This window comes from Phoenix dactylifera, chromosome 6 (assembly GCF_051530095.1).
Source record: "Phoenix dactylifera cultivar Ajwa chromosome 6, Ajwa_hap1_PhDact_Kaust_v1.1, whole genome shotgun sequence".
Taxonomy (NCBI): domain Eukaryota; kingdom Viridiplantae; phylum Streptophyta; class Magnoliopsida; order Arecales; family Arecaceae; genus Phoenix; species Phoenix dactylifera.
Genome location: NC_143195.1, coordinates 27666300 through 27676542, shown reverse-complemented (window position 1 = coordinate 27676542; position 10243 = coordinate 27666300). Strand labels below are relative to the sequence as shown.

Here is a 10243-nt window from a genome sequence, read left to right as displayed (position 1 = left end):
TTTGTTTGTCCGCCTTATGTCAGTTTGTTTTCCTATTAGAAGACACTAAATGGCATGCTCAAATCAAATGGCTGTACTTCATATACGTGCTAGAAATTTTTACTTCACGCTATTGAGCTTTATTTTAATGTGCACGTCATCCTCAGATTTATTGCTCTTTTGTAACATTAAACATCACTTTTATTTTGAAGGTGATAGGTGAATTTATCATACTAAACAGGAGGTACCATTGTTTATATTATTTCCTGATAATAGTGTTATGCAGTAGGATGAGTTAATATAATGGTCTAAAATTTAATAGAACCAGCTAGTGTATGTACAGCAATGCCAGTGAAGTAACATTATCATTGACTGCAATAAAGACTGATGATAAAGAAGTTTCATGAGACATGGTATACAGAACAATCGAGAGATGGTTAAAGATATATGTACGAGTTATAATCAGATATGCAATATAGAGACTCTTCTAAAATGTCATGTCAAGTAAACTTCCCTTAAGACCTGGGGGAATATGTAAGATGGCAACAAGGTTTGCGTGTTGTATGATTCAAAATGTTGAGCAATAGAGAAAGTCCAAGCATGTAAGGTGAGCATGTCTGAGCTGAGATTATTGAGGTGAGGGAAAAGTAAGCAAACTGTGGGCAGAGCGATGGAGAACTATCAGACATATCATGGGTGTGTACAACAAAGGTTTAAGGGCATATCGATTTCATCTTCTGATTCATTAGAGTTTCTTTCAACCGCCGATGTTTGCATGACATTGGGCATACTCCAAACCCATATGAGCAGGCATTATCAATTATTGGAAGAACTCTATCTGCTTTTGATGAGGATAATCTTATTCCTTGCTTTGGATTCGGAGATGGTTAGTGTCGCTCTAGCTTGTAGAAAAAGGTCTACTTAATTTTGATACAAATTTCAAGGCTACCTTTCTAAAACTGTCTGGGGATTCTTGTTATTGTTTCTATATTGCAGCATCATGAGGTATTCAGTTTTTATCCAGAGAACCGACCATGTAATGGCTTTGAGGAAGCACTACAAAGATATAAAGAATTAGTTCCACATCTTCGATTAGCTGGTCAGTACGATGCTCTTACTTACATGCTATTTTTTTGTCAACCTCATATAGATCATTGTGAAGTTCCTATTTGGTCATGACTCTGGACCTTCTTGACAGGACCAACATCCTTTGCACCAATAATTGAAACAGCCATCGGCATTGTAGAGAATAGTGGTGGCCAATATCATGTTCTTCTTATAATAGCAGATGGACAGGTCAGCTATTTAAGATGCTTCATTTTTCAATTTTTCATTGTTATTTTTCCTATTCGTAGATTTTTATTTTATGCAATAAAGAGCACTAATTTGAGATAGTAAAGCCTTTTTATTTGTTTTTTAATCATATATTTACTGTTAATTATTCTGACTTGCATCTCTTATGTTGGTACTTGGTAGTGATTACTCGCTGTCAATAGTTCCATCAAAGAGTTCTCTAGAAGAGAAACAAGTAAATAAATTAATTTACATATATGGTTTTTCCTTTTTTTTTTTTTGCAGATTCCTGAGACTTCAAAAGCTCATAGAGATGATGATGATGGAGCTGAATCCCATCCTTGATACCTTCTAAACTGGTTTTTATAGAGTTTGATATGTATACATTTCTTATTTTGCAAAGTACATTGTAATTCTAAGATATGACAATTTAAATATTTCGAATGATTTGAATGTTTGTGTCAATGTAAATATAATACTGGTTCATATTGTTATAATGTGTTTTTATAATTTACATTCGTATTTTTATTTTTTAAAAAAAATAGCAATCCTGACGCTTTAAAGCGTTGGTAAATAAAAGTTGTGGCACGCCTACGCCGACGCTTTAAAGCGTCGGCGAATGTATTTTTGCCGATGCTTTCTCTTAGCGTCGGCAAAAACTTTTGCCACTCCGATATCGCCGACGCTTTTGCGATGCTTCTGTTTACATCGCGGAAACTTCAGCCGACGCTTATAAGCATCGGTAAAGATTATAAAAAGCGTTGGAAAAGATGAATTTTCTTGTAGTGAGCCTACGTCCATATCCTATAGAAGGGCGACCCAAGTATAGATTGATTTGGCCCTTGCTAAGCCATAAGATTAACCTTATCATATTTGAAACAACATCACGGCAGAACAATATCTAGCTTGCTCGCTAGCACCATTGGACAATGAGCGAGTAATTATATTCGATCCATTTGGTTATGTGATTCCAAGCCATTAGCGCCAATTGGACGAGGTTAAATTTTGAAACTAGTTCAATTCAGTTTCCACTTTGCTCCTATCTAATATTCTCAACATCAAACTGGTAGCAGATCACAAATTGCAAATAGTGCATAGTGTTTCAACAGAGTGCTCTCTATTCTTGGCATTATTGACATAAAATCTAGCAAGGGTATCGAATGTCAAATTTGTGGTTAGGTGGTAAAAACGAAACCTGGATAAACTCTTTTCGCGTACAAGTTACAAGGAATTTATCAAGGAAGTAGAAGGAAGAAATTAAAAGGGGAACTTCAAATTTAAAGACTAGATTATTTGAAATTATTAAATTCAAATGCTACAATTTTAATTATGCGACTAGTATAAGATGGAGCAAGTCCCCAACCCTATGCATTTTCAAAAGAATTACAAATCCAACATGACTACCAGCTACCTAAGTAATTCAAGAGAAATTTACAATGGAAAAGACACTAAGAAAGCCATTCAAAATTCAACCTTGGCATTCAAAAGGCTGTATAATCTGATGGAGTTGGGTTCCAAAATGGACTGGGGGCAGTTTTTAGTAAGCTTTACTTGTACTGGTTAAATAGTTTGTTCTGTTGGGCTTATTTGGGTCTGGACCATGCACTACAGTGACAAGCTAAATTCCATTAACCATGATCTAGCAACCAACGTACTTATTATTTTATGTCTCTTGTTGTTATGTATTCTTACCAGAATGGACAATTCAAGCCTGCCAACCCTTCAAAAAGGTTAGGCAAACTTATAAAGACGGTAACTTTAAGCCTGGTCGACACGTAGGCAAGAGTGGAAAAGATAGGTGGCTGCACCTTGTTCTGAGCAAAATACATGAAATGAATCCACGTCTCGATCATATATTAAAGTTAGAATTTCCCTAGCCAATAAGACTTTCTCGATCATATATTAACGTCGCGGTAACGTTGGTCAAGGCAACCCACTAGCCAATAAGACTTTCCCTGGTTTCACACCGGAAACCTCGTTCTCGCCGTGTAAATAAAGTAGAATAAGCCCGCTTGCATGCCCCGAGAGCCACCCAAGCTAGTCTATAAATACCCATGCTATCTTCCCTTCGAACACACAACTCAATCCTCATTGGCTCTCCTTTGACGGCCATGGCTTGCACTAAGCTTGTCGCTCTTGCCTTCGTAGTTATGTTAAGCATTGCTCTCTCTGAGGCAGCCCAGGGCGGGGGCGGGGGCAGTGGCGGCGGCGGCGGCGGAGGTGGCGGTTCTGGGAATGGCTCCGGGTCTGGCTACGGTTCCGGATCCGGTTATGGTGAAGGAGGTGGATCGGGGGCCAGTGGCGGAGGATACGGAAGAGGCGGGGGTGGTGGTGGCGGCGGCGGCTCCGGCGGCGGGAATGGACGCGGGAGTGGGTCAGGATATGGGTCCGGCGGGGGGGCTGGATACGGTGAGGGAGGCGGTGCTCAGGGAGGAGGGTATGGAAGGGGTGGCGGAGGCGGCGGCGGCGGAGGTCGTGGTTCTGGCTCTGGGTCGGGCTACGGTTCAGGCTACGGATCCGGGTATGGGAGTGGTGGGGGGCACGGTCACCCTTGAATCATAGAGCAACAACAGCTGCATGAAGCCCTACGTGTTCTTTCTGCTTCTTCTCCTCTTCGTGTGTCTTTGTAATTTTCTTTTAATAATATAAGCTTGTGTTAGAGTAGTTTGTAATGACTAAAAGGTTCGGGAACTAGTTTCCCGTTGTGATAAATAAAGGAAGGGCTTCTGTTCCTAAATAAAGTGGCGTTACTTTTACGGAAATGAAATTATGGATTTCCTTGACAACCATATTTCTTTAATGTAAAGATGGGAATTATCCATCAGTATTTGCTTAGTTTCTTTTCTCACATATTGCTATGGTGCAGATAATCTCTTCATCCTCTGCAGCAAGCGCAAAGTCAACCCAACAGCCTGATATGGCCTACAATATGTCTCAAAGAAACAAGCTTTAAACAATCTTTCTCTTCATTTCATTTAAGGTAAAGTTATATTAATAACAATGTAAGTAGAAGTTCTACTTGAAAATTTAAACATGATAAGTGGGGCAGCAGCAGCTGAAACAACAACAAGAGTATAATGAAAATTGCATGAGAAACGGTTTTATTAAATGGAATGAGCTTTAATGTGGCTAATTTGAATGGGTTTGTCGAAATGAGATGGTGCGTGGATATAGTCTGGTGTCTCGGGTAAAGAGATATATAGCTTGACTTCACTGCCATGCATGCTTACTCAAAGAGGTCAGTGAGTGGTCGCCACCCCTGTCCTACCCAAGATTTCTACCATAGTATTTACTGCCTAAATCCAACTTGACAAGTTTTCTATAAATTTTTTTTCGAGGTCTCAAGAATCTTAGACAATATCCAAAATTGGTAAGCATACATGTAAGTGTTCACTGATGAAGAGAAAATATGAAATGTCTTTAACTATGAAATATCTTTAATTGGTAAGTTGTATTTTGAGAGACCTACCAGCTTAAGCTTCTAAGATTAGTTCATCCCTTCAATCAAGAGCTTCCTCTCTGGGGACCCTGATCACTTCCTTCCGGCTATAATTTCTATAACCAAATAATTTAGTCGTTGTTTTCCTGTTCTTTTTCTTCCTTGTAGACTAAGTGGCTACATCCATACCCCGTATAAAGGTAATCAGATATAGCGTTGATTTCCTGCCGCACCATGAACTATAGCTACGTGACTGTCAATCATTTGTATGCTCTATAACCTTGATTCGCTTGGCGTTCGACGATCATTTGCAAATATAGGTTGAGGTTAGGCACTGTTTACACCTCAATACACTTTCAATTTATTTTTCATGCTTAAGAAGACATACTAAAATCATATTATGAAGAACAGATTGATCGTGGATCACAATTTGTAATTATTTCAAAATTTTTCTTTTATCTAGGTTATTTCCGGTCCTCATTTTTGGCTGCACAAGTACCCGGAGGGTAGCATTGTTCGGGAGAAAGATTTTTCTGTTCTTTTGTTCCTAATTGACAATGCTATATTTTTTCTTCTTTGTTAAGAGCTACGTACTTGATTTTATACCAAAGTTAATGTACGGTTAGAGGAAATGAACTGGATTAATTTATTTGGGGAGGAAGAACGCGGAAGATACGCAATTTAGAAGATAAGCTCCAGGTTTTATCCAGAAAAACTCAGGCCAAGAGCCCTGTTTTTGAACTAGAAGTGCGGTCCTATCAACATCTATAATTTGACTACGACTCCGTGATATGGTCAGCAAATTTTTCTGACACTTGCGTGCTACGTATCCACAGTCCGAAGTTTCAAGTGGTTAATATCACTTTGAAAAATGCTTAACTCAAAAATACCACTACTTACCCAATATATATATATATATATCACACAAAAGGCATTCAATTGGGGTGGCTTACTTTGTTGGCCTTTTTTGCTGCAATTCATGACTCATAGTTTAAATGTACGTACACCAAATTCATGTTTGCAAACGAGTCAACGTTGGATGAGTGCGGCAGTATGTAAGATTTTGTGTGCATCATGCACCAAGAAAAAACACATGCTGCAAGCCATGCACTAAGAAGCTTTGCATGCTGCGATTCGTGCAACATGGAAACGGATCTGGTTGCCTTGTCGAGCACAATAAGTTGGAGCACAGAGAACTGATCTCATTCGATCAGTTTGATGTGGGATTTAAAACATATTGGTTGGGTCCATCCTCGAGTTGAAAAAACCCAATTGACTTACTTTGATTTCAAATCAAGAGATTGGAAAACTTGATCCAACACGAACTCTATTGATCTATATTGTCTAATATTATGAATAGAAAAATCTATGATAGAATATATAAAGTGCATTTTGTAATGTCCATATTATTTCATGATTTATTATATTCTAGACATGCCATTTAAATTGATTCTTGTGACAGGCTTTCTTATTGATGTTGTGAGGACCACTACAAGCATATGTTTAGTCTTACATCGGTTATTCGCTGGATAAATCTTAGATACTTACACAGGATCAAGAAACTCAAATAATACCTTCCGGCTAGCATTTTTATATGAGATCCTGAGTTGTAACAAATGATATTAGAGGAGATTTGGTTTATAATCTATGTGGACTAGGAGCAATGCAGCACGGATTCATTGGGGCTGTGCACAGATCGATCGTGGTGCTTGTGATTAGATTTGAATGAATTTGAACCCTTAGCCTAGCGAGGACGTTAGGGCTTAAACGGAGGTAGTATGTAATGACTCTTACGAGCGAGTATTTAATCTCATATCGATTATTTGGTGAGTAGATCTTTAGTACCTATACAAGATCAAGTACTACAAAAACAAAAATCTTTTCCAACACTTTTTAGAGCCTTTACAGATGCTTATAAGCGTCGGTAATTTTCACGCCGACGCTTCCAGATGCGTCGCAAAAGCGTCGAGCAGGTGGGGGTAGAAAATTTTTCTCTCGACACATTCTGAAAGCGTTGGCATAAACCCAAGCTATAAGCATCGGCTCATTTTGGAGTAAGCTGATGCTTATAAGCGTCGGCAGAAACTGGAGATAGGCCGACGCTTATAAGCATCGGCGTATCTAGGCTTCGGCCGTTGCTTATTATCGTCGGTCCGTTTTCAAGTTTGCTGACGCTAATAAGGATCGACAGAAACCCATATATGCTTCCTATTTTAGTTAGATTCCTCATCAGGATTTCTCTTTGCCGCCTCCCAACCATACACATTTCTGGCCTTACACTCACTAGCTAACCCATCTCTCAAATTACATTTCCTGCTTGCCCCTTCCCCAGCCCGGTGTGGCAGCGGCGGCGGCGGCGGCAATGCGCTCGAATCCATTACATGAGCTGGGCTTGTTGGCCAAGGAGGAAGCATAAGGCATCCGGCGGCGCAGGCAGAGGTGGCTGCCTTTTTCCTCTTAGGTGTCACGCCCCTACCTGCGCGGGGTACGTGAGGCACCCAGTGCTCATGTGGGGGCTACATGAGGCGGGAACACGAGGCTCCCCTGCCAGATATTGTCCAGTTCTAGGGCCCGCACGCGCACAAACATGCCGCTCTGACCCTTTTCCGATTTTGTTTTCCATCCAAAACGCGTCTGCAGGATTTGGAGATACTCACCTCATATGCCCATGCTCTGAAACAAGTCTAGCCGATGTGGTATCTTTCATTTACCCCCCCGGACTAGAGCCATCCTCGGCTCTGATATTAAATGTTATGCTCCCGCCTGCGCTTAGTACGTAAGACACCCAATGCCTACGTGGGGGCCATATGATGGGGGAACACGGGGCTCCCCTGCCCGATATTGTTCGGTTCTGGGGCCCGCACGCGCGCGCATGTATCAGTTAGACCTTTTTTCGATTTTGTTTTCCACCCAAAATGCGTCTGCAGGATTTGAAGATATCCGCCTCATATACCCAGGCTCTGAAACGAGTTTAGCCAATGTGGAATCTTTTATTAGGTGGCCTTCCATGGTAGCTGGGAGGGAGCCAAATATAGCTGGACTGGATGTAGCGGGAGATTGAGGCCTCCGAGAAGCCGCCCTCCTCCGCCAACTCTCGCAGTGCCACCAGAAACATCTACTATTCCAGTAATCCCACATCAAGAACACAAACGATGTGAGACTAAAAATAAGGAAGAGGTCTTGGCAATAACAAGGAGGAAAACGGGGGCTAGAGCTGCTAAGCGCCGGAGAGGAGAAAAGCGTCGAGGTCAGGCACTAGGTTTAAGCTGGGGAGTTGGCCTCTGACGACACTTATAAGTATCATCTTAGGTCTTGGCCTCCGACGACGCTTATAAGCATCGTCTTTGGTCTTGTCCAAGAAAGAACATAGGGCACCCGACGGCGGAGCCAGAGGTGGCGGCCTTTTTCCTCTTAGGCGGTCTCCCACGACGGCCGAGAGGGAGCCAAGTGTAGCTGAACTGGATGAAGCGAGAGATGGAGGCCTCCGAGGAGCCGCTCTCCTCCGTCAGCTCTAGCAGCACCACCCGAACCATCTACTATTCCAGCAGTCCCACATCAAAAACACAAACAAAGTGGGACTAAAAACAAGGAAGAGGTCTTGGCAATGGAGAGGAGGAAAACAGAGGTTAGAGCTGCAAACACTACAACAAAAAGAAGCTTTGGCGACGCTTTTTAAGATTTTTACCGACGCTTATGAGAGTCGGCACATTTCTTCCTAACGCTTTTCTAAGCGTCGCCAAAACGTCGGCTATGTAAGAGTGGGAAAAATATTTGCCGACGCTTTCAAAAAGCGTCGCTAAAATGGATGCTTTTAAGTGTCGACATTAGCTGCGCTTTAAAGCGTCGGCGTTTAAGTGTATTTTTTACTTAGCAATGCTAAAAAGCACGTGTGGAGGGTGGCGATGTGACCCCAGATGAGGAAGAGGATGGGCTCGTTGTGGGCGATGGGCGGCTGCCTGTTGAGCTAGTCGTCGTTGGCCGCAGCGGTGGAGACGCAGAGGAGCCACGAGATGTCGGCGATGGAGGCAACTTCCAGGGTACTCCCGTCGGCGTCTCCATGGACAACACCCGCTTGGCGATCGCCACCATCGGGAAGCTCATGTTCGCCCATTTCTCCGAGCTCGTCAACGATTTCTACAACAACGGGCTGCCATCCAATCTCTCCGGCGGCCGGAACCCGAGCTTGGACTATGGCTTCAAGGGTGCGGAGATAGCGATGGCAGCCTAGCTCCAATTCCTTGGGAACCCGGTCACCAGCCACGTCCTGAGTGCAGAGCAGCACAACTAGGACGTCAACTCCCTGGGCTTGATCTCTACAAGGAAGACGCAAGAGGCGGTGGAGATCCTGAAGCTCATGTCCTCCACCTACTTGGTAGTAATCTGCCAAGCCATTGATTTAAGGCATCTGGAGGAGAACTTGAAGAACACCGTGAAGAACACCGCGAGCCAAGTGGCGAAGAGGGTGCTCACGACGGGCGTGAACGGCGAGCTCCACCGATCGAGGTTCTGCGAGAACCTCCTAATTCCCCACCACCATTTGTTGATCCGCCGATGTGGGGCTAAATCGAGGACCTAATTAGTTCTATTATCCCGAGAGGAGAGGAAGGGAGGAAGGGCAATGAAGAGATCGAGAAAGAGCAATGAAGAGATCGAGAAAGAGCAATGAAGAGAGGAGGGGAGGGGGTGCGGCCTCTGACAACGCTAAATAGCGTCGTCATTTCAAAAAGGCTTCCGACGACGTTTCAAAAGCGTCGGCCTTTTTTTATTTTTCGACGACGCTAAATGGTCGGCTTCTGACGACGCTAAATAGCGTCGTCATTTCAAAAAGGCCTCCGACGACGCTTTCAAAAGCGTCGGCCTTTTTTAATTTATCGACGACGCTTTAGCCCAGGAAGTGTCGTCTATTGCCGACGCTTTTTAAAGCGTCGCCAAATTGTGGTGCTAGACCAAAAATTGCCGATGCTTGTGACAAGTGTCGGCAAAAAAGCGTCGGTAAAACCCACTTTTCTAGTAGTGAAAGCGCCGAAGAGGAGAAAAGCATCGGGGTCGAGCACTGGGTTTGAGCTAGGGAGTTGGCCTTCGACGACGCTTATAAGCATCGTCTTAGGCCGGAGGACAATGACGTCACTTAAAACCGTCGTCACAGGCCGGCTCCCGACACTCAAAAGCATTGTCTTAGCTGAGGCCGTTGTCGACGTTTTTAGGATCGTCTGTTCTTTTAGATTACCGACGCTCATTATTAGCGTCGGCAAAATTTGGCGCGGGAGACAAATTTAACGATGCAACTCCCTAGCATCGGCATTGATGAGTCAGCTTTTTTCAATTTTGCTGTAGTGAAGGAATCTAAATAATACCTTCCGACAAGCCTTTTTGAGTGAAGTCCTAAGTTGTGACAGTTGTAACATGCTATGTCCAATATACATAGTTTATTTTTGAAATCATTACTATATTTTATGGTTATTGAATTATCTATTGATCTATCTCGCTACTCGTTTCAAATGTATTTTTTAATAAAAATTAACAACTATATTT

General features: G+C 42.7%; 1 pseudogene; it reads left to right on the top strand.

Moving 5' to 3' along the window:
- Positions 1–3543: 3543 nt before the first annotated feature.
- LOC120108361 (phenylalanine ammonia-lyase-like) lies at positions 3544–9377 on the top strand (annotated as a pseudogene).
- The last annotated feature ends 866 nt before the right edge of the window (positions 9378–10243 follow it).